Consider the following 20,649-nt stretch of genomic DNA (forward strand, 5'->3'; position numbering starts at 1 on the left):
TGTGGATGTGTCTCTGGGTTCTCTCTTCTGCTTTTCCAATTTGTACATTTTTGTGACAGTACTATATTGCCTTAATTTTTTCAGTTTATGGTAATACTTGATATCAGGTAAGGGAAATCCAATTACTTTGCACTTTTCAAGCAATGTCTCACTATTCTTGTACCTTTGATCTTCCCATAAATTTTAAAGTAAGCTTGGTAAATTCCCCAAAGTCTGTTAGTATTTTGACTAGAGTTGAATCACATCACTAGAGCAATTTGGTGAGAATTTACATCCTTAGGATATTGTCTTTTCCTTATTAATTTTCAGACTGTGTCTGTGATGTATAGTTTCTATTTATTTAAGTCTTTGAAAACATTTTCTTCAATATAATTTTCTCCATACAAATTTTGTACATGTATTGCTTGATTAATTCCTTGGTACTTTACTTTCTTTTTATTTGAAGCCAATATGAAAGCTATCTTTTAATAATTACCTTTTATAAATGTTCTTGAGCATGTATCAAATTGCAACTGATTTTTTAATCCTTTTTAAAATAAGCTTAATTTTGTAGAAGAGTTTTAGATTTACAGAAAAATTTGGAAGATAGTACAAAAAGTTCCCATAAATATTGCACCCAGTTTCCTCTATTATTAAATTCATATATTAGTATAATGCATTTGTTGTATACATCGAACCTATATTGACACACTACTGTTAACTGAAGTACATGCTTTATTCAAATTTCCTTAGGCTTTTTTTTTTTTTTTTTTTTAAACTAATGTCCTTTGTTCCAGGATCTCAACAGGACATCACATTACATTTAAGTATTACCTCTCCTTAGGCTCCAATTGGCCCTGAGAGTTTTTAAGAGTTTGCTTGATTTGATGACCTGGACAATTTTGAAGAGCACTGGTTAGGTATTTTGTAGAGCCCTTTATTGGGATTTGTCTGTTATTTTTCTCATGATTATGGGTTTTTGGGAGGAAGACCACAGAAGTGACATGTCATTTTTGTTCCATGTTATCAAGGGTACATAGTGTGGATATGTAATCTATAAAAATATTGAATCACTATGCTATACACCTGAAACTAAAACTAATATAATATTGTAAGTTACCTGTACTTCAATTTAAGAATACATAGTACGGATGCTGACCCTGGTGGCCTGACTGAGGTAGCGCTTGTCAGATTTCACCACCGTGAAACTCTGTGCTAGAGTTTTTCTCTAGCACCCCCTTACCACAGTGTAACATTTATTACTCCTAGCAGCTGCCTAAGGAGTGGGGAGTGAGTCATGGTCCACCTTCGTGATGGCCAGATCTCTACGCAAATTAGCTGGAATTCTTCTGCACATGAGACTGTCTCTTCTCTCACAGTTATTTATTCAAATCACTTATTTATCTCAGCATGGACTCATGAATATTTAATTTAAACTTTGTGCTATAATCTGGTACTACTTTATATTGTTGCTAAAATTGTTTCATCTTTGGCCATTGGGAGCTCTTTCAGTTGGCTCCTGTGTTCTTTTTTGGATACACTATCACTGTGGACTTTTTTTTTTTCTGAGCACTGCCGTTACAATTGATTTTTTTATATACTGACCTTTCAACAATTCAAATAATTTCCTTTTTTCCACAACCATGTTATCTGCAAATAATGACAGGTTTTCTTCCTTTCAATTTATTACAATTCTTATACCTTTTACTTTCTTTTGTCTTGCTGAACTTAACTAGGACCTTTCATAAGATGCGGAGCTAAAGGTGTAATGCAAGGTTCCATTTAACTTGCTTTGGATGGTACAGGGGATAAGTTCAACATTTCACCATTGAGTTGGATGTGTGCTTTGTTTTTTGTTTTCTTTTTCAGGGTGTTTTTTGTTCTTTTTTGTCTTGTTTTGTTTATCAAGTTAAAATATCCTTCCAGCTCTAGCCTGCTGTCTTAGTTTGTTTGCCCCAGAAAGAGACTCTGAAAAAAATGATTTAAATGCAATCATTTATTTGGGAGGTGATCTCAGGAAACACCATGAACAGAGTGCTTAATGAATTAAGGAAGAGAAGGAAACCAATAAAAGATGCTTTATAAAGCCAGTTACTTCTGGGAGTCAGTGTAAAGGACACTCCTTTGAGCTCTTCAAAGGGAGAGATGAGAGAGCGGGGAGCCCTTGGTTGATGGCTGCCGGGGAGGGAGTACGGGGCTGATTCTCTGGCACTTCTGGCCTGCCTTATGGGCTACAAGGCAAGGAAAAGCTCTTAGGCAGATGCTGGCAGGTGGAAGTCTGGCTGAGTATGCTGAAGGGAGTGCAAGGCAACATGGGCACCAACAGAATCTGCTACGCTGGCAAGGATGCTGTATTTCATTGTCTTGTTACTAACAGATGTTGGATTTATCCAATACATTGTACCTATTGAAGGTCATATGATTTTTCTGCTCTAACCTGATATTAGTAATAATAATATTCAATTATTATTTTATATCATATTATTATTATTGGCTTTTGAATGGTAAACGACCTTGAATTCTTGGGATAAATATAACCTGCCAATGTTTTCCTTAGGATTTTTGCATCTCTGTTCATGGAATGAAATTGGCTTGTAAATTTCCTTTTGAATATTGCCTTTCTCAGATTTTTGGTTTCAAGACTATAGCAACTCTCATATTTTGAGGTTTGATTTATTCTAAGCTCATGCTCTTTCCTCCACATTGGTGTTTTTCTTATGCCCTGGAGACTGTGGTATATATAATTACAATGAGTTAGCATGGTGTGGGGATATTGGCGATGGGAAACTCTGGGTAGAACTGGGATCAACATAGGTGTGTCAGCCCAACAGCATTGATAATTAGGAATAAGAGAACAGATATAGGTGTTACAAATATTTTAGAAGGCAGTATGTGTCATCCTGGGGTTTTGCATCACGTCACCTGCTCAGTATCTCTACATTCAGCAACGTCACTTGGAATGCTAAACATATATATATCCCCTCTCTCTCTCTATTTCTCTCTATATATAGTCTATAAAAATCATTGACATTTTACAAGGACAGCACTGTAAGTCAGGATATCAGGCACACATATTCTGTTGTGTAACTTTGTAATCATAATTATTTTGCTCAATTTAACAGTTTTTAAATTAAGAACTCTGAATGGGCTTTGGTTTAGATCCCATGCTTACCTTAACCAAACTAAAATATGACCTTTACAAAAGTGAGTGCTTTTTTAAATCAAATATAGAGCATTTTGGGGTCACCTATTTCTCTCCTTAAGCATGTTGTGGACCTGAATCTCTAAGATAGATCCCCCAGCTCCTAACCTCACGTTGAGCTGAACTGTTGACCTTTCTCTCCTTATTGAGGAGTCCTGCAGAGCCGGGGTGTCCATGTGACTGTTTACTTTAGTAGTTCTTCTCGTAATGTTCTCTCTTAGACCCTTTCTTCTCATCTAATTTTACCAAGTCATCTGGATCTATGCCCCATATCCAGGCTAGCCCTGGACACATCTGTGAAAATACCAAAGCCAGAATTTACTCTCCTTTTCTTGTCCTATTCTTCCAGCCTCTTCTTACCTCTTCCCTTTCCTGATATTCTTTTCCAGTACCGCCCCACCCCCATCAAATGTTGCAGTTTTAAGATATTTTTCATAAATGACTAGTCACTTCATTTCCACACCACTCTTTCCCTGAATATGAAATTTCAAAAAATCAAAGCCTTAAACTGAAGCTATACAGATATGCATGTGTTCTACCTTGTGACTTAAGGTTCTTTGAAGTATACATCTTATGGTTCTTTGAGGCTGCAGCTTAAATTGTTACCCATTTGGCTCCTCAGCCCAACCCTGTGTGTGCAAGGATACTTACAACCTGAAACACCCAAGGCAGACTCAACCCAAAGCCCCAAACTTCACTAAACATAGGCTGCTGTTGAATAGAAAACCGTCCTATAGTCAGATAAATGTTTTGTTATTTTGGACAATTGAAAGTAAGTTTCTTTTGCTAATGTTTCTAATTTAAAAACCAAGACCCAGACCAAAGAGAGAGAGAAAAAAAGTATCACATGGCCCAAGGGCTCAGTATCCCAAGGAAGTAAGGGGACTATTTTTACCTGGCAGCCTTGTTGAGACTCTCAGATACACAGAGAAGTTTTTCAATTTTTAGGGCGTATTAAGAATCAACTCAAAAGCTTGTTTAAAATGCTAATTTCTGCTCATTTCTCTGTTCCCTCAATACTATTCAGCGTTTCATATTTGGGTCTCCAGAATCTGTATTTACAACAAAATGAGCAGGAGAGAGGCTCGCCAAGACTTGTCTGATGATTTATGGACAGTGTGATTTATAGCAAGCAGGACTTTATCCTGATTTCATTCAACTTCTAGCTATTCTGGGCTGTGTATCACTGAATGAATGGGCATGATCCCCGGGCATCGTTCCTCTAAGAATGCTGTGGCAACAGCCCTGTCCTTGGCTGCAGAGATGAGAGGGAGCTTGAGGAAGAAGTTAGCCTGATCTATCTGTATCACTGTTCCCTTTCAACCCCAAGTGAAGTGTCACAGCCCACTTCTGACACCAATCACTTAAGAGATTGGTGACACTCAATCACCAGAGCTCAAGTTGAGAGCTCTGTCCTCCATAAGACTGTCCTCACTTCAGATGCTAACAACAAGTGGAGCTCCCAGGCCACTAGCACTTGTGACCAACTGAATATAAACTCAAGGGTTCTTACAACCACCTCAGGTTTATATTTTCCTAGAATGACTCACAGCACTTATTAAAAGCACTATACTTACTATTACAATTTTATTATAAAGGATACACATAGGGTAAGGTCTGGGAGCATCAGGACACAGACCTTTTGTGATGTTGTGATTTATGATGAGAAATATATATTTGGTCTTCATCCTGCTTCTGACACAGACCACCTAAAACCATTGGAATTTCTGTGATGAGAGCAATAAAGGTGGCTTTTGTTATATTAATGAGGTGACTTTTGGAAAGGACCTAAGGATGGCGGCTGGTTGCCCAGAGACCCAGCCATGTGATAAGGTGGTAGGAATTTTCAGTCCCGGGCCAACCTCTGGGGAGGGGAGAGGGGCTGGAGGTTGAATCAATCACCAAAGGTCAATAATTTCATCAAGCTTGACAATGTAATGAAATCACCATAAAACAAAAAGGATAAGGTTTGAAGATCTTCTGGATTGGTGAACACGTGGAGATTTGGCGAGAGTGGTCCTCTTAGGGAAGGTATAGAAGCTCTGTGTCCCTTCCCACATACCTTGCCCTATGTAACTCTTCCATCTGGCTGCTCCTAAGTTATATTATTTTTTAAGAAACTGGTGATCTAGTAAATTAAGTGTTTTCCTGAGTTCTGTGAGCTGCTCTAGCAAATTAATCAAACTAGAGGAGGGAGTCATGGAATCCTGTGCTTTATAGTCAGTTGGTCAGAAGTACCTGTGACAATCTGGATTTGCTTTCAACTGGCATAGGAAGTGGAGGGAAGTCTTGTGGGACTGAATGCTTAACCTGTGCAATCTGATGTTATCTTTGGATAGATGAGTCAAAGCTGAGTTGAGCTGAAGGACACACAGCTGGGGTAGCAGAATTGCTTGGTGCGGAAAAAACCCCATACACTGGAATTGGAATCTGCATTGTTACTTTCTATGTCCTCTCCCCATGGAATCAGGGCATGTCACCCTCCCAACACATCAGAGTGTTCACCAATCAGGAAACTCCACTGAGCTTCAGTGTCCAGAGATTTTACTGGGGTTTCATTATGTAGTCACAATTAATTAAATCATTGACTTTGTGGTTGAACTCAATTTTTAGCTCTCCCTCCTCATGGAGGTAGGGTTGTCCCAGAGTTCCAATCCTTTAATCAGGTGGTTGGTCTTTCTGGTGACCAACTCCCATCCTGAAATCATCTAAAGGTCACCTTGAGTCACCATTAGCATAAAGAAGATACTCCCATCATTCTGGAAATTCTAAGGGTTTTTGAAGCTCTGTTCTGGGAACTATGGACAGAGACCAGATATATTCTTTATTACTTCACAGTTGTGAAAGGCAACAATGTGTGCATGAGGGTGTGCATCAGTGTGCACTACACATCCTGCTGGTGTCTGAAAACAGACAAACAAGATTGATGGGAAGAAAGATGGAGAGTCCTCCTGGGTACCATGCACCTAAGGTGAGGAGTGTGAGAGCTCCCTGACAAGCATCCTAGGAAATAGACCCTTTCACACTGAGAAAGGCTTGCAGAATTCCTGCAAGCATTCTCCTCCTGCTTCCCATTTTTCTCTTCTTTCCATTTTTTTCTTTTTGGCTTTTTCTTCAGTACCATAATTGGTTGGAAGGGACTGAAAAACTGTGAGGGGGACCTTCAAGATGGTGGAGGAGTAAGACCGGGAGATCACCTTCCTCCCCACAAATACATCAAAAATACATCTACATGTGGAACAACTCCTACAAAATACCCACTGAAAGCCAGCAGAAGACCTCAGATTTCCCAAAAGGCAAGAAACTCCCCACGCACCTGCATAAGGCAAAAGAAAAAACAGAGACAAAAGAATAGGGACAGGAGCTGTGAAGGAGGAAAAGTTTCCACACACTAGGAAGCCCCTTCACTGGCGGAGATGGAGGGCGGGTCGGGGGGGGGAAGCTTCGGAGCCACGGAGGAGAGCACAACAACACAGGTGCGGAGGGCAAAGCAGAGAGATTCTCGCACAGAGGATCGGTGCCGACCAGCACTCACCAGCCGGAGAGGCTTGTCTGCTCACCCGCCGGGGTGGGCGGGGCTGGGAGCTGAGGCTCGGGCTTCAGCGGATCCCAGGGAGAGGACTGGGGTTGGCTGCGTGAACACGGCCTGAAGGGGGCTAGTGCACAACAGCTAGCTGGGAGGGAGTCTGGGAAAAAGTCTGCCAAAGAGGCGAGAGACTATTATTTCCGGATGCACGAGGAGAGGGGATTCCTTCCGCGTCTGCCCACAGAAGGCAGAGCACCGCCTAAACAAGCTCCAGAGACAGGCGCAAGCCATGGTTAGCAGCTCGGACCCCAGAGACGTGCATGGAATGCTGATGCTGCTGCTGCAGCCACCAAGAATCACGTGTGCAAGCACAGGTCGCTATCCACACTATCCACACTCCCCCATGGGACACTGTCAGGGTCCCATGATCCAGGGACAACTTCCCCGGGAGAACACACAGTGAGCCTCAGGCTGTTACAACGTCACGCCGGCCTTGGCCACCGCAGGCTCGCCCTGCGTTCCAGTTAACTACTGTACCCCTCCATCCTCCCAGCCTGAATAAGCAAGAGCCCCCTAATCAGCCACTGCTTTAACCCCATCCTGTCTGGGCAGGAACAGATGCCCGAGAGAGACCTACACACAGAGGTGGGGTCAAAACCAAAGCTGAACCCCAGAAGCTGTGCGAAAAAGAAGAGAAAGGGAAATTTCTCCCAGCAGCCTCGGGAGCAGCAGATTAAATCCCCACAATCAACTTCATGTACCTTGCATCTGTGGAGAATACCTGAATAGATAACAGATCATCCCAAAATTGAGGCAGTGGAATTTGGGAGCAACTGTAGACTTGGGGTTTGCTGTCTGCAACTGATTTTTATGTTTATATTAGTTTAGTGTTTACAACTTGTTATCATTGGTGGATTTGCTTATTGGTTTGGATGCTCTCTTCTTTTATTATTATTATTTTATTTATTTTAGTAATTTTCTTTCTTTTTTTTTCTCCCTTTTCTTCTAAGCCATGTGGCTGACAGGGTCTTGCGCTCCGGTCTGGTGTCAGGCCTGAGCTGCTGAGATGGGAGAGCTGAGTTCAAGACACTGCACCACCAGAGACCCCCTGGCCACACGAAATATAAATTGGCGAGAGCTCTCCCAGAGAACTCCGTCTCAATGCTAAGACCCAGCTCCACCCAACAGCCAGCAAACTCCAGTGCTGTATGCCCCATGCCAAATAACTAGCAAGACAGGAACACAACCCCATCCATTAGCAGAGAGGCTGCCTAAAATCATACTAAGTTCACAGACACCCCAAAACACACCACCGGACGCAGCCCTGCCCACCAGAAAGACAAGATCCAGCCCCATTTACCAGAACATAGGCACCAGTCCTCTCCACCAAGAAGCAAACACAAACCACTGAACCAACCTCACCCACTGGGGGAAGACACCAAAAACAACAGACACTACGGACCTGGAGCCTGGGAAAGGAGACCCCAAACACAGTAAGTTAAACAAAACAAGAAGACAGAGAAATATGAAGCAGATGAAGGAGCAAGGTAAAAACCCACCAGACCAAACAAATGAAGAGGAAATAGGTAGTCTACCTGAAAAAAGAATTCAGAAGAATCATAGTAAAGATGATCCAAAATCTTGGAAATATAATGGAGAATATACAAGAAACTTTTAACAAGGACCTAGAAGAACTAAAGAGCAAACAATGATGAACAACACAATAAATGTAATTAAAAATTCTCTAGAAGGAATCAATAGCAGAACAACTGAGGCAGAAGAACGGATAAGTGACCTGGAAGATAAAATAGTGGAAATAACTACTGTAGACCAGAATAAAGAAAAAAGAATGAAAAGAATTGAGGACAGTCTCAGAGACCTCAGGGACAATACTAAATGCACCATTTGAATTATAGGGGTCCCAGAAGGAGAAGAGAAGAAGAAAGGGACTGAGAAAATATTTGAAGAGATTATAGTTGAAAACTTCCCTAACATGGGAAAGGAAATAGTCAATCAAGTCTGGGAAGCAGAGAGAGACCTATACAGGATAAATCCAAGGAGAAAGATACCAAGAAACATATTAATCAAACTATCAAAAACTAAATACAAAGAAAAAAGTTAAAAGAAGCAAGGGAAAAGCAACAGATAACATACAAGGGAATCCCCATAAGGTTAACAGCTGATCTTTCAGCAGAAACTCTGCAAGCCAGAAGGCAGCGGCAGGACATATTTAAAGTGATGAAAGGGAAAAACCTACAACCAAGATTACTCTACACAGCAAGGATCTCATTCAGATTCGACGGAGAAATTAAAACATATACAGACAAGCAAAAGAATTCAGCATCACCAAAACAGCTTTACAACAAATGCTAATGGAACTTCTCTAGGCAGAAAACATACGAGAAGGAAAAGACCTACAAAAACAAAAACAAAACAATTAAGAAAATGGTAATAGGAACATACATATCAATAATTACCTTAAATGTAAATGGATTAAATTCTCCAACCAAAAGACACAGACTGCCTGAATGGATGCAAAAACAAGACCTGCATATATACTGTCTACAAGAAACCCACATCAGACCTAGGGATGCATAAAGACTGAAAGTGAGGGAATGGAAAAAGACATTCCATGCAAATGAAAATCAAAAGAAAGCTGGAGTAGCAATGCTCATATCAGACACAATAGACTTTAAAATAAAGACTATTACAAGAGACAATGGAGGACACTATATAATGATCAAGGGATCAATCCAAGAAGAAGATATAACAATTGTAAAAATGTATGCACCCAACAGAGGAGCAGCTCAATACATAAGGCAAATGTTAACAGCCATAAAAGGAAAATCAACAGTAACACAATAATAGTAGGCGACTTTCACAACCCACTTTCATCAATGGACAGAACATCCAAAATGAAAATAAATAAGGAAACACAAGCTTTAAATGACACATTAAACAAGATGGAATTGATATTTATAGGACATTCCATCCAAAAACAACTGAATACACTTTCTTCTCAAGTGCTCATGGAACATTCTCCAGGATAGATCATATCGTGGGTCACAAATCAAGCCTTGGCAAATTTAAGAAAACTGAAATTATATCAAGTAACTTTTCCAACCACAATGCTATGAGACTAGATATCAATTACAGGATAAAAAGTGTAAAAAATACAAACACATGGAGGCTAAACAATACAATACTAAATAACCAAGAGATCACCGAAGAAATCCAAGAGGAAATCAGAAAATACCTAGAAACAAAAGACAATGAAAACACGACAATCCAAAACCTATGGGATGCAGCTAAAGCAGTTCTAAGAGGGCAGTTTATAGCGATACAATCCTACCACAAGAAACCAGAAAAATCTCAAATAAAAAACCTAACCTTATACCTAAACCAATTAGAGAAAGAAGAACAAAAACCCCCAAAGTTAGAAGGAAAGAAATCATAAAGACAAGATCAGAAATAAATGAAAAAGAAATGAAGGAAATGATAGCAGAGATCAATAAAACTTAAAACTGCTTCTTTGAGAAGATAAACAAAATTGATAAATCGTTACCCGACTCATCAAGAAAAAAGGGAGAAGACTCAAATCAACAGAGTTAGAAATGAAAAAGAAGTAACAACTGACACTGCAGAAATACAAAGGATGATGAGACATTATTACAAGCAACTATATGCCAATAAAATGGAGAGCCTTGGAGAAATGGACAAATTCTTAGAAAAGCACAACCTACCAAGATTGAATGAGGAAGAAATAGAAAATATAAACAGACCAAGCACAAGCACTGAAATTGAAACTGTGATTAAAAATCTTCCAACAAACAAAAGCCCAGGATCAGATGGCTTCACAGGTGAATTCTATCAAACATTTAGGTATGAGTTAACACCTATCCTTCTCAAACTCTTCCAAAATATAGCAGAGGGAGGAACTCTCCCAAACTCATTCTATGAGGCCACCATCACCCTGATAGCAAAACCAGACAAAGATATCACAAAAAAAGAAAACTACAGGACAATATCACTGATGAACATAAATGCAGAAATCCTCAACAAAATACTAGCAAACAGAATCCAACAGCACATTAAAAGGGTCATACAACATGATCACGTGAGGTTTATCCTAGGAAAGCAAGGATTCTTCAATATACGCAAATCAATCAATGTGACACACCATATTAACAAATCCAAGGATAAAAACCATATGATCATCTCAACAGATGCAGAAAAAGCTTTTGACAAAATTCAACACTGATTTATGATAAAAACTCTCCAGAAAGTAGGCACAGAGCGAACCTACCTCAACATAATAAAGGCCATATATGACAAATCCACAGCCAAAATCATTCTCAACAGTGAAAAACCAAAACCATTTCCTCTAAGATCAGGAACTAGACAAGGTTGCCCACTCTCACCACTATTACTTAACATAGTTTTGGAAGTTTTAGCCACAGCAATTAGAGAAGAAAAAGAAATAAAAGGAATCCAAATCAGAAAAGAAGTAAAACTGTCACTGTTTGCAGATGACATGATACTATACATAGAGAATCCTAAAGATGCCACCAGAAAACTACCAGAGCTAATCTATGAATTTGGTAGAGTTGCAGGATACAAAATTCATGCAGAGAAATCTCTTACATTCCTTTACACTAATTAAGGAAACACTCCCATTTACCATGACAAAAAAAGAATAAAATGCCTAGGAATAAACATACCTAAGGAGACAAAAGACCTGTATGTAGGAAACTATCAGACACTGATGAAAGAAATTAAAGCTGATACAAACAGATGGAGAGATATACCATGTTCTTGGATTGGAAGAATCAGCATTGTGAAAATGGCTATACTACCCAAAGCAATCTACAGACTCAATGCAATCCCTATCAAACTACCAATGGCATTTTTTACGGAACTAGAACAAAAAATTTCACAATTTGTATGGAAACACAAAAGTCCCCAAATAGCCAAAGCAATCTTGAGAAAGAAACACAGAGCTGGAGGAATCAGGCTCCCCGATTTCAGACTATACTGCAAAGCTACAGTAATCAAGACAGTATGGTACTGGCACAAAAACAGAAATATAGATCAATAGAACAGGATAGAAAGCCCAGATATAAACCCACACACATATGGTCACTTTATCTTTGATAAAGGAGGCAGGAATGTACAATGGAAAAAAGACAGCCTCTTCAATAAGTGGTGCTGGGAAAACTGGACAGCTACATGTAAAGGAATGAAATTAGAACACTCCTTAACACCATACACAAAAATAAACTCAATATGGATTAAAGAGTTAAATGTAAGGCCAGACACTATAAAACTCTTAGAGGAAAACATAGGCAGAACACTCTATGACATACATCACAGCAAGATCCTTTTTGACCCACTTTCTAGAGAAATGAAAATAAAAACAAAAATAAACAAATGGGACCTAATGAAACTGAAAAGCTTTTGCACAGCAAAGGAAACCATAAACAAGACAAAAAGACAACCCTCAGAATGGGAGAAAATATTTGCAAACAAATCAACGGACAAAGGATTAATATCCAAAATTTACAAGCATCCCATGCAGCTCAATATCAAAAAAGCAAACAACCCAATCCAAAAATGGGCAGAAGACCTAAACAGACATTTCTGCAAAGAAGATATACAGATTGCCAACAAACACATGAAAGGATGCTCAACATCACTAATCATTGGAGAAATGCAAATCAAAACTACAATGAGGTATCATCTCACACCGGTCAGAATGGTCATCATCAAAAAATCTTCAAACAATAAATGCTGGAGAGGGTGTGGAGAAAAGGGAACCCTCTTGTACTGTTGATGGGAATGTAAATTGATACAGCCACTATGGAGAACAGTATGGAGGTTCCTTAAAAAACTAAAGATAGAACTACCATATGACCCAGCAATCCCATTACTGGGCATATAGCCTGAGAAAACCATAATTCAAAAAGAAGCATGTCCCACAATGTTCATTGCAGCACTATTTACAATAGCCAGGACATGGAAGCAACCTAAGGGTCCATCAACAGATGAATGGACAAAGAAGATGTGGCACATATATACAATGGAATATTACTCAGCTATAAAAAGAAACGAAATTGAGTTATTTGTAGTGAGGTGGATGGACCTAGAGTCTGTCATACAGAGTGAAGTAAGTCAGAAAGAGAAAAACAAATACTGTATGCTAACATATATATATGGAATAAAAAAAAAAGTGGTTCTCAAGAACCTAGGGGCAGGACAGGAATAAAGACACAGATGTAGAGAATGGACATGACACAGGGAGGGGGAAGGGTAAAAAGTGAGAGAGTGGCATAGACATACATACACTACCAAATGTAAAATAGCTGGTGGGAAGCAGCTGCATCTCATGGGGAGATCAGTTCGGTGCTTTGTGACCATGTAGAGGGGTGGGATAGGGAGGGTTGGAGTGAGACACAAGAGGCAGGGGATATGGGGATATATGTATACATATAGCTGATTCACTTTGTTCCACAGCAGAAACTAACACAACTCTGTAAAGCAATTATACTCCAATAAAGATGTTAAAACAAAAACAAAAACAAAACTGTATGAGCCCATTATGGTATTAATCACCTGTTATAGATGAGAGCATCCAGTGAGGGACAACAACATTTAATCCTTTGTGGAGAACTAACTGAAATTTCTCTTTTGAATCCATGCCCAAGTAGTTTCCATGAGGCTGTCAAACAATGTTTGAACCTGGACTTAGACAGCAGCAGTGTTAATGGGCTTAGGGATATGGTAGGAGACAAAAAAGCTGCCCCGTGATGGAATGAGAAGTTCAAGTCCAGTTCAGTGCTTTTCTTTTTTCCTAAGCTGAGGTCTGTGTACTATGAATTTTTAGAACAAAATGAACTATATAAATGCAGAGAAACATTATCATAATTACTTTTGGCATAGAAATATTTTTAGCTAATGTTATTTTAATAAGAGCTGCTGTCAGGGGAGAAAAGGCAAATCACTTAAAGCAAAAGTTTGTTCTGATGTTCTCTGACTTAATGTTCCCCGCCTATTCAGCTGGATATTTCAAAGTCTCTTAAGCAGCCTGTTAGGGGAGCAAGCCTATTATTCATTTCCAGGAATAATATTGAGTAACTCTCTCTCTCAGGCATTGTGCTTAACGGTGCAAGGAATGGGGGAAGATAGGACAGTTTCTGTCCTCAAGGAGCTTCCAGTTTAGGGGTTTGGAGATCCAGACATCTGGTCTAGGATCAAAAATATTTTGCTGAATGAGATTTGGATGCAAGTAATTACATGACGTACTCATAAAAACAGAGCTTAGATGATTCCAAAGAGAGATGCAGAAACACTATTTCCTGGTAAGGTGAACTTGAGGAGGTCCTAAGAAAGATGCGTAGAATCATGATCGGGTTACAGAAGAAAGAGCATTCCAGGCCAAGGAAAGAGCCTCAATAAAGGTAGGGAATCCTTAAAATGCATAAAATAAAACATGTAAATATCACATAGTTTTGCCCCATAAATTAATCTGCTAAAGTTACATACTTACGAAGAACTCTGCAGAGAAATTTTCTGGGTTTAAATACTTTCTTTTCACCCCCCCCCTTTTAAAAAATAACAGTGGTTCTCAAATGTGGTCCCTAGAACATAAGCATCAGTATCAACGGGGAACATTTAGAAATTCTAGCACTAATATGCGAACATCTCTGGGGGATGGATCCAGCAAACTGTGTTTTGAGATACTCTCTACATGATTCTCATGCTCGCTAAAGTTTGAGAACCACAGGGCAAAACTCAGTAACTGTTTTCCTTCTTCCTGATCAATTCCTCTTTCCCTGATTACATGGCTACTAAAATTCTTTCTCCTCTTCTTAAGTTTCCTATCTATTTCCACCATTCTTTGTTTCAGCAGATAACTTACTGTGCAGGAGAGGCAAGGGTGGAAACGGTATCAGGAAGAACCCTTTCAGCTTTTCTCAAAATCCACAGTTAGATCATCTAGGGCCCTTTTCACATGCTTTCCCTTGTGTTTCACAGAAGGAGTGTTCCTGCTTCTCTACAAGTCTGATGGTTCCTTTCATTGTGTCTTGGAGTTCATTCCTTCCAAAAAACCTCCCAGACTTGGCTCTATCTGTTGTCCCCTCTCGCCCAAATGTTCCATCTCTCCTTCCTTAGTGGCCCAATTCTCTATGCTTATGAACGTGGTCAATCTCCAGAGAAACAAGTAATACCCAAAAAAAAAAATCAACAACTTCAATAATCTTCCCTTGGCTCTATTTCCTAAAACACTGTCATTCTCTCTCTCTCTCTCTTCAGCTAGTGATTATCAAAGTTCATGAACTCAGGAAAATAAGCTTAATGTCTAAATTCAATAATAAATATTTGGTTCTAATTCTACTTTACATTTTTATAGTTTGATTGTTTTGAATGCTTCCTGCATTTAAATTTTATCCTCCATTGATTTTCTGGACTCTTACTCACTCATGAGCTCCAACACTTTGACTCTTTCTCTGTTTACTATCCTACTCCTCTAACTCCTCCTTCTCTGTCCTTTGATCTCTGTTTCACCTGTTTTAAATGGTCCCCTTGATGATACTGGTAACTTGGATGGGCTCAGCTACTGACTATATCTTGTTTGCTATCAAATCTATGATTAACTTTCTAACCTCTATCCTGAAATGAAATCCTAATTACAGTTGTCAGTTGGACATTTGTTTATCAAAACTGGATTCTTTATTCCCCTAAACTCATTTTTAAAATCTTAATCCACGGCAACTACTTAATATATCAAACCAAAAGTGTGGAAGTCTTTTCAATACTTTTATTTCTTCCAGACATCACCCCACATTAATTTTGTTCCCAAAGCCCATAATTCAACCTCATAAATGGTTATAGTTTGTGTCTTATTCAGTTGTATATCTGGTAGCGTGATACCATGTTGAACAACCTTCTTGCTATAAAATTCCTCCTGCTGTAGAAAGACAAGAACACGTACACACACGCACCCCAACACTCAGAGCACCATGATCAAAAGTCAGAAAAAAAACAGGAACTTCATATATTGAACTTACTAAATACAAGATATAAAATAAGTATATTTAACATATTTAAAGAAATAAAAGTGTGGATCCAAAAATATGAATAAAAAGCAAAACACTGTAAAATTACCAAATGGATTTCAAAAAGAATCACATAAAACTTTTATAAATTAAATATATAATTGAAATTAAAACCTCAATAGAAGAGTCAAACAGGAAATTAGGCACTGCTAAAGAGAGAATTGGAAAATAGTTCTGAAGAAATTCTCGAGACTGAAACACAGAGAAAAAGAAATAAAAACATATAAAAATAGGGACTTCCTTGGCAGTCCAGTGGTTAAGACTCTGTGTTTCCACTGCAGGGGTAACGGGTTTGATCCCTGGCAGGGGAACTAACATCTCACATGCCTCGCAGTACAGCAAAAAAAATAAAAAATAAATAAAATTAAAGATAGATAGATATAGATTAAGAGATATGAAAGATGTAGAGATGTCTATTATGTGTCTAATTGAATTGCAGAAGGATAAGAGAGATATAATGGAGACTATACAGTATTCCAAGAGAGGGAAGGCTGGAATATTTAAAGTTGATTAAAACTAATTCTAATCCTTAGATTCAGAGAATTTAAAAATCATAAGAAGTAGAAGTAAGAAAAGATTTTGATACATTACAGAATGATCTTAAGAGAAGTCAGAAGGGAAAGGTAAATTATCTCCAGAGGAAGAATTAGAGTGACATATGATTCTCAAGTTCAAGGTCTAGAATCAAGTGTAACTTTACCTCTCTTCCACTCCTCCAACTTCATTCCTTCCTTCATCACTTCTCACCTAATTTATTGTACATAACTCCAGCCTCTTATTCTCCCTTTCTATATTGAGTTTTACTTTGCTGCCCACAACATTGCTGTTGGTTCCCTACCACAAACACAATCAGTTGCAAATTGCTTACTTTAGCATTCAAGGGGTTTTCCAAACTACTTCAGTAGCCTTTTCTCCTTTCACAGTTTTCTCCAGTTACCCTGGGCTCTCAGGAGCTTCACTGAACTTCTCACTGGACCTTGCATTTACAGGCTCTTTCATGCCTCTGAAAATGCTGCAATTACTCGGAAGTCTCTCCTCCACATCCTTTTCGGCTATTCTTTTTTCTTTGCCTATTAGCCTCTTTATTAGTTTGCTAAAGCTGTCATAAAAAAGAAAAAAAAGAAAGAAAAGAAAAAAAACCCACTGCCACAGACTAGGTGGCTTAAACAACAGAAATTTATTTTCTCTCATTCTGGAAGCTGGAAGTCCAACGTCAAGGTGCCAGAAGCACTGGTTTCTAGGGGGTCTTTTCTTGGTTTGCAGATGGCTGCCTTCTTGCTGTATCTTTACACGTTTTTTTTTTTTTTTTTTCTTCTGTGCATGTGCACTCATGGTGTCTCATCCTCTTCTTATAAGGACACCAGTCCTATTGGATTAGAGTCCCACTCTTATGACCTCATTTAATTACCTTCTTCAAGGCCCTATATGTCTGGGGCTCAGGGTGGAGGAACACAGTTTAGTCCCTAAAAGCCTCCCCTTACCTTTCAGGATCCAACTGCTCTGAAATAGTCTCTGAACCCTTTCTTGAAGCCCCTCAGCACTGTTCTCTCCTGCCTTGTGCACTCACAGAACATCTTCCATAACAGGGTGACTGCACCCATAACAGTGAGTGATAGTGTACATGTCAGGACCTCAGGAGCTGTGGTCTTTGGGAAACAGGGACCATATTTCCTTCCAATTTGAATCCACAGAATCTAGAATGCCTGTCATAAAATTACTCCATAAAAGTGAAAGTAATAGATTAAAAAAATACATTCAAGATCCTAAAGTATTCATTTGATCTACTGTGGGGTTGTTTATAGTTTAAAGTAGAATCTACCTTAAGGCAGGTCAACTCTATCAATATATGCTACCCTCTGTGAAAGTGATTAAAACTTACTATTCATGTGTGCACACCTACCAAATCTCTGGTTCTCATGGTAACTAGACAACCTTCACAATAGGTATGTAGACACTGTTCTAAAGGCAGTGTAAGGGAGTAGAAGTAACTCCTGTGGACAGCGTATTCTTTGATCCTCATGCATAATGCACGGAGATTATGAAGGATTTTCCCTCTTAGGATGAGGTAACTCTAGGTGCAGTTACAATGGTTGGCTTTTAGGATGTGTTTGACTCTAACAGATCTTAAGTAACCTTCCAAAGTAGATTTTCTTCTTGCATATGTCCTTCCTCCATGCTGTGATCTTTTATTTTTTTCCTATTGGTAGGATTGCAGATCGAGATAAAGGAAATTTGAGGGTCATTGTTAGTTTATTTCTTCAAGGAGATTTTACAAAGATGCAGTTTAGCTCTTGAAGTGGTCAGAGTTTGGGGAAATGAGTTCCATTAGAAGAGATTCTTTTATGTGTTGTGAGGTGGGGAAGGCTACCTGTAACTAACAAAGGTCCTTCTCATTGTCACTTAAGACAAATATGAAATTAAAGGAAACCCACAATCGTCTGTTTTAAAATACATGTTTTCACAATGTTCATTGCAGCTCTATTTACAATAGCCAGGACATGGAAGCAACCTAAGTGTCCAGCGACAGATGAATGGATAAAGAAGATGTGGCACATATATACAATGGAATATTACTCAGCCATAAAAGGAAACGAAATTGAGTTATTTGTAGTGAGGTGGATGGACCTAGAGACTGTCATACAGAGTGAAGTAAGTCAGAAAGAGGAAAGCAAATACCGTATGCGAACACATGTATATGGAATCTTAAAAAAAAAAAAAAAACAGGTTCTGAAGAACCTAGGGGCAGGACAGGAATAAAGATGCAGACATAGAGAATGGACTTGAGGACAGAGGGAGGGGGAAGGGTAAGCTGGGATGAAGTGAGAGAGTGGCATGGACATATATACACTACCAAACGTAAAACAGATAGCTAGTGGGAAGCAGCCTCATAGCACAGGGAGATCAGCTCGGTGCTTTATGACCACCTAGAGGGGTGGGATAGGGAGATTGGGAGGGAGACGCAAGAAGGAGGAGATATGGGGATATATGTATATGTATAGCTGATTCACTTTGTTATACAGCAGAAACTAACACACCATTGTAAAGCAATTATGCTCCAATAAAGATGTTTAAAAGAAATAAAAAATAAATAAAAACACTAAAAAAAATAAAATAAAATACAGGTTTTATTATTATTCAGGTATGGGAAGGCCAACTGATCAGCTGATGGCTGCCGCTGAGAAGGTAACTTGTTATTCACAGTTCCCAAGAGGAGGGGGTATGCCATGCCAAAGAGAAGCCACCCGAGGAAGAAGCACGTTCCTTCAGGAGGCAGAGGGGTGAGGGGAAAATGTGGGCAAGAGCCTTCATTAGCATTTCTGTGGGAAGAAAGGGGAGTGGTGGGGTATCCAGGCTGAGGTCTGGCTGGTCTGAATACTTCTGGCAGGCTCTGGGGCATAGGGACCATCCCTGGTTGTCTGGTACCCGGCCCTTGAGTGATTAAGGCAGGTGGATGGTGGCCCTGAGTGTGACAGCCTGATAGAGAAGGTTGTTAGGGGTGTAGGCTCTGGGTTGGTTGGTTTGCATTTGAGAGTTGGGCTCACAGGCAAGTCATTTACTATCTCTAGGAACTGGCTAGCCCTGGGAGGCACAGTCCCTCGAGGGTCAGCAGGGCCCCACATGTCAAGGCATCAGAATGAAAAGGCATGCTTAATACACAACCTGTGAAACTCAAACACAAATTCACTTAGGAAGTTTGCAATCTTTGTCAGAGAGAAGAGGAGACATTAAGGAAACTGGCAGAATGAGGTAAAGTAGGGTAGACAATAAACTACACATCCCTTCTTTAAAAGTTCTGTTTCATCACAAAGGGTTAGTAAAACAGGTCTGGGGGGCGGAAAACTCAGTGGATATATCTGTTATAGACAGCCACAGCACCCCTGCCCAGTAACCTGATGTTGTCAGATAAGGCATCATCTTCCATGAGGGATCTCCTTTTATTTTGTTAAAAAAGCAGTTGCTGTAATACCTTGCAGCTTTTGCTTTCTCTGATCATGAAGATTAGGAAAGCCCCGAATTATTTTTTTTAAAGAATAAACTGAAACACCAAAGGTTAATGCCCTTTTGGGAGTTTAGTATAATAATGAATGAGTAGATAAGGCTCACTTTGAACCATCACTCGACTCAATGAGGATGACTTTTGTGTTTCCGTTCCATGCAGTCTTTTCTGGGCTGGTGCATTTCTTCTTTGCTGTATGTCCCTCTGGCACCCTGTAAAGCAGCTGTTTATCTGATTATTTCTGCTGAGAAAATATACTGCACATCCTGCTTTGCATGTGCTGCCTTGAATTATATTTCTGTTTTACCACCTGCTGAAAAAAACTGCATCTCAGCGGTGTCCCAACTCCCCTGGGACAGACATCCATCAACACGGACCTGTTTTTCCCCTTAGGTGCCTGTCCATTTTGGTGCCTCTTATTAAGCCTCATAGGTTCCGATTCATCAAAATCATGCCAAGGAAGCCTTGAATTCTTCCTGAGGTGCATATTCAGCAGAATGCCAAGGAAGAGCAGAAAGAAAGCACTGAAAGAGTGTGCAAATCAGGCTACCTGTTTTTATTCAAAAGACCCAAAAATGTAAAGGCATGGATCAGAGTTTTAAATAAAACCCATTCCTGACTTATTAAAACTGCCTTGCCTACCCTCCTCTATGCATTAATTGTCCAAGGAAGCAGGGAAGTTAGTGACCAAGATATAAGATTAGGAATATCCTAAGGGTTGTGATTCAGCAAGGAAGGATGCATGGACTTTGGTTTATGTATCTACCTACCTCTCTCCAGAGAACTAACACATTTGAAATAAACGTGAATGGAAAAATGTCACCTGTCG

The sequence above is a fragment of the Neophocaena asiaeorientalis genome, unplaced genomic scaffold, assembly GCF_003031525.2.
Source record: "Neophocaena asiaeorientalis asiaeorientalis breed wild unplaced genomic scaffold, Neophocaena_asiaeorientalis_V1.1 scaffold14, whole genome shotgun sequence".
In the NCBI taxonomy this organism is placed as follows: domain Eukaryota; kingdom Metazoa; phylum Chordata; class Mammalia; order Artiodactyla; family Phocoenidae; genus Neophocaena; species Neophocaena asiaeorientalis.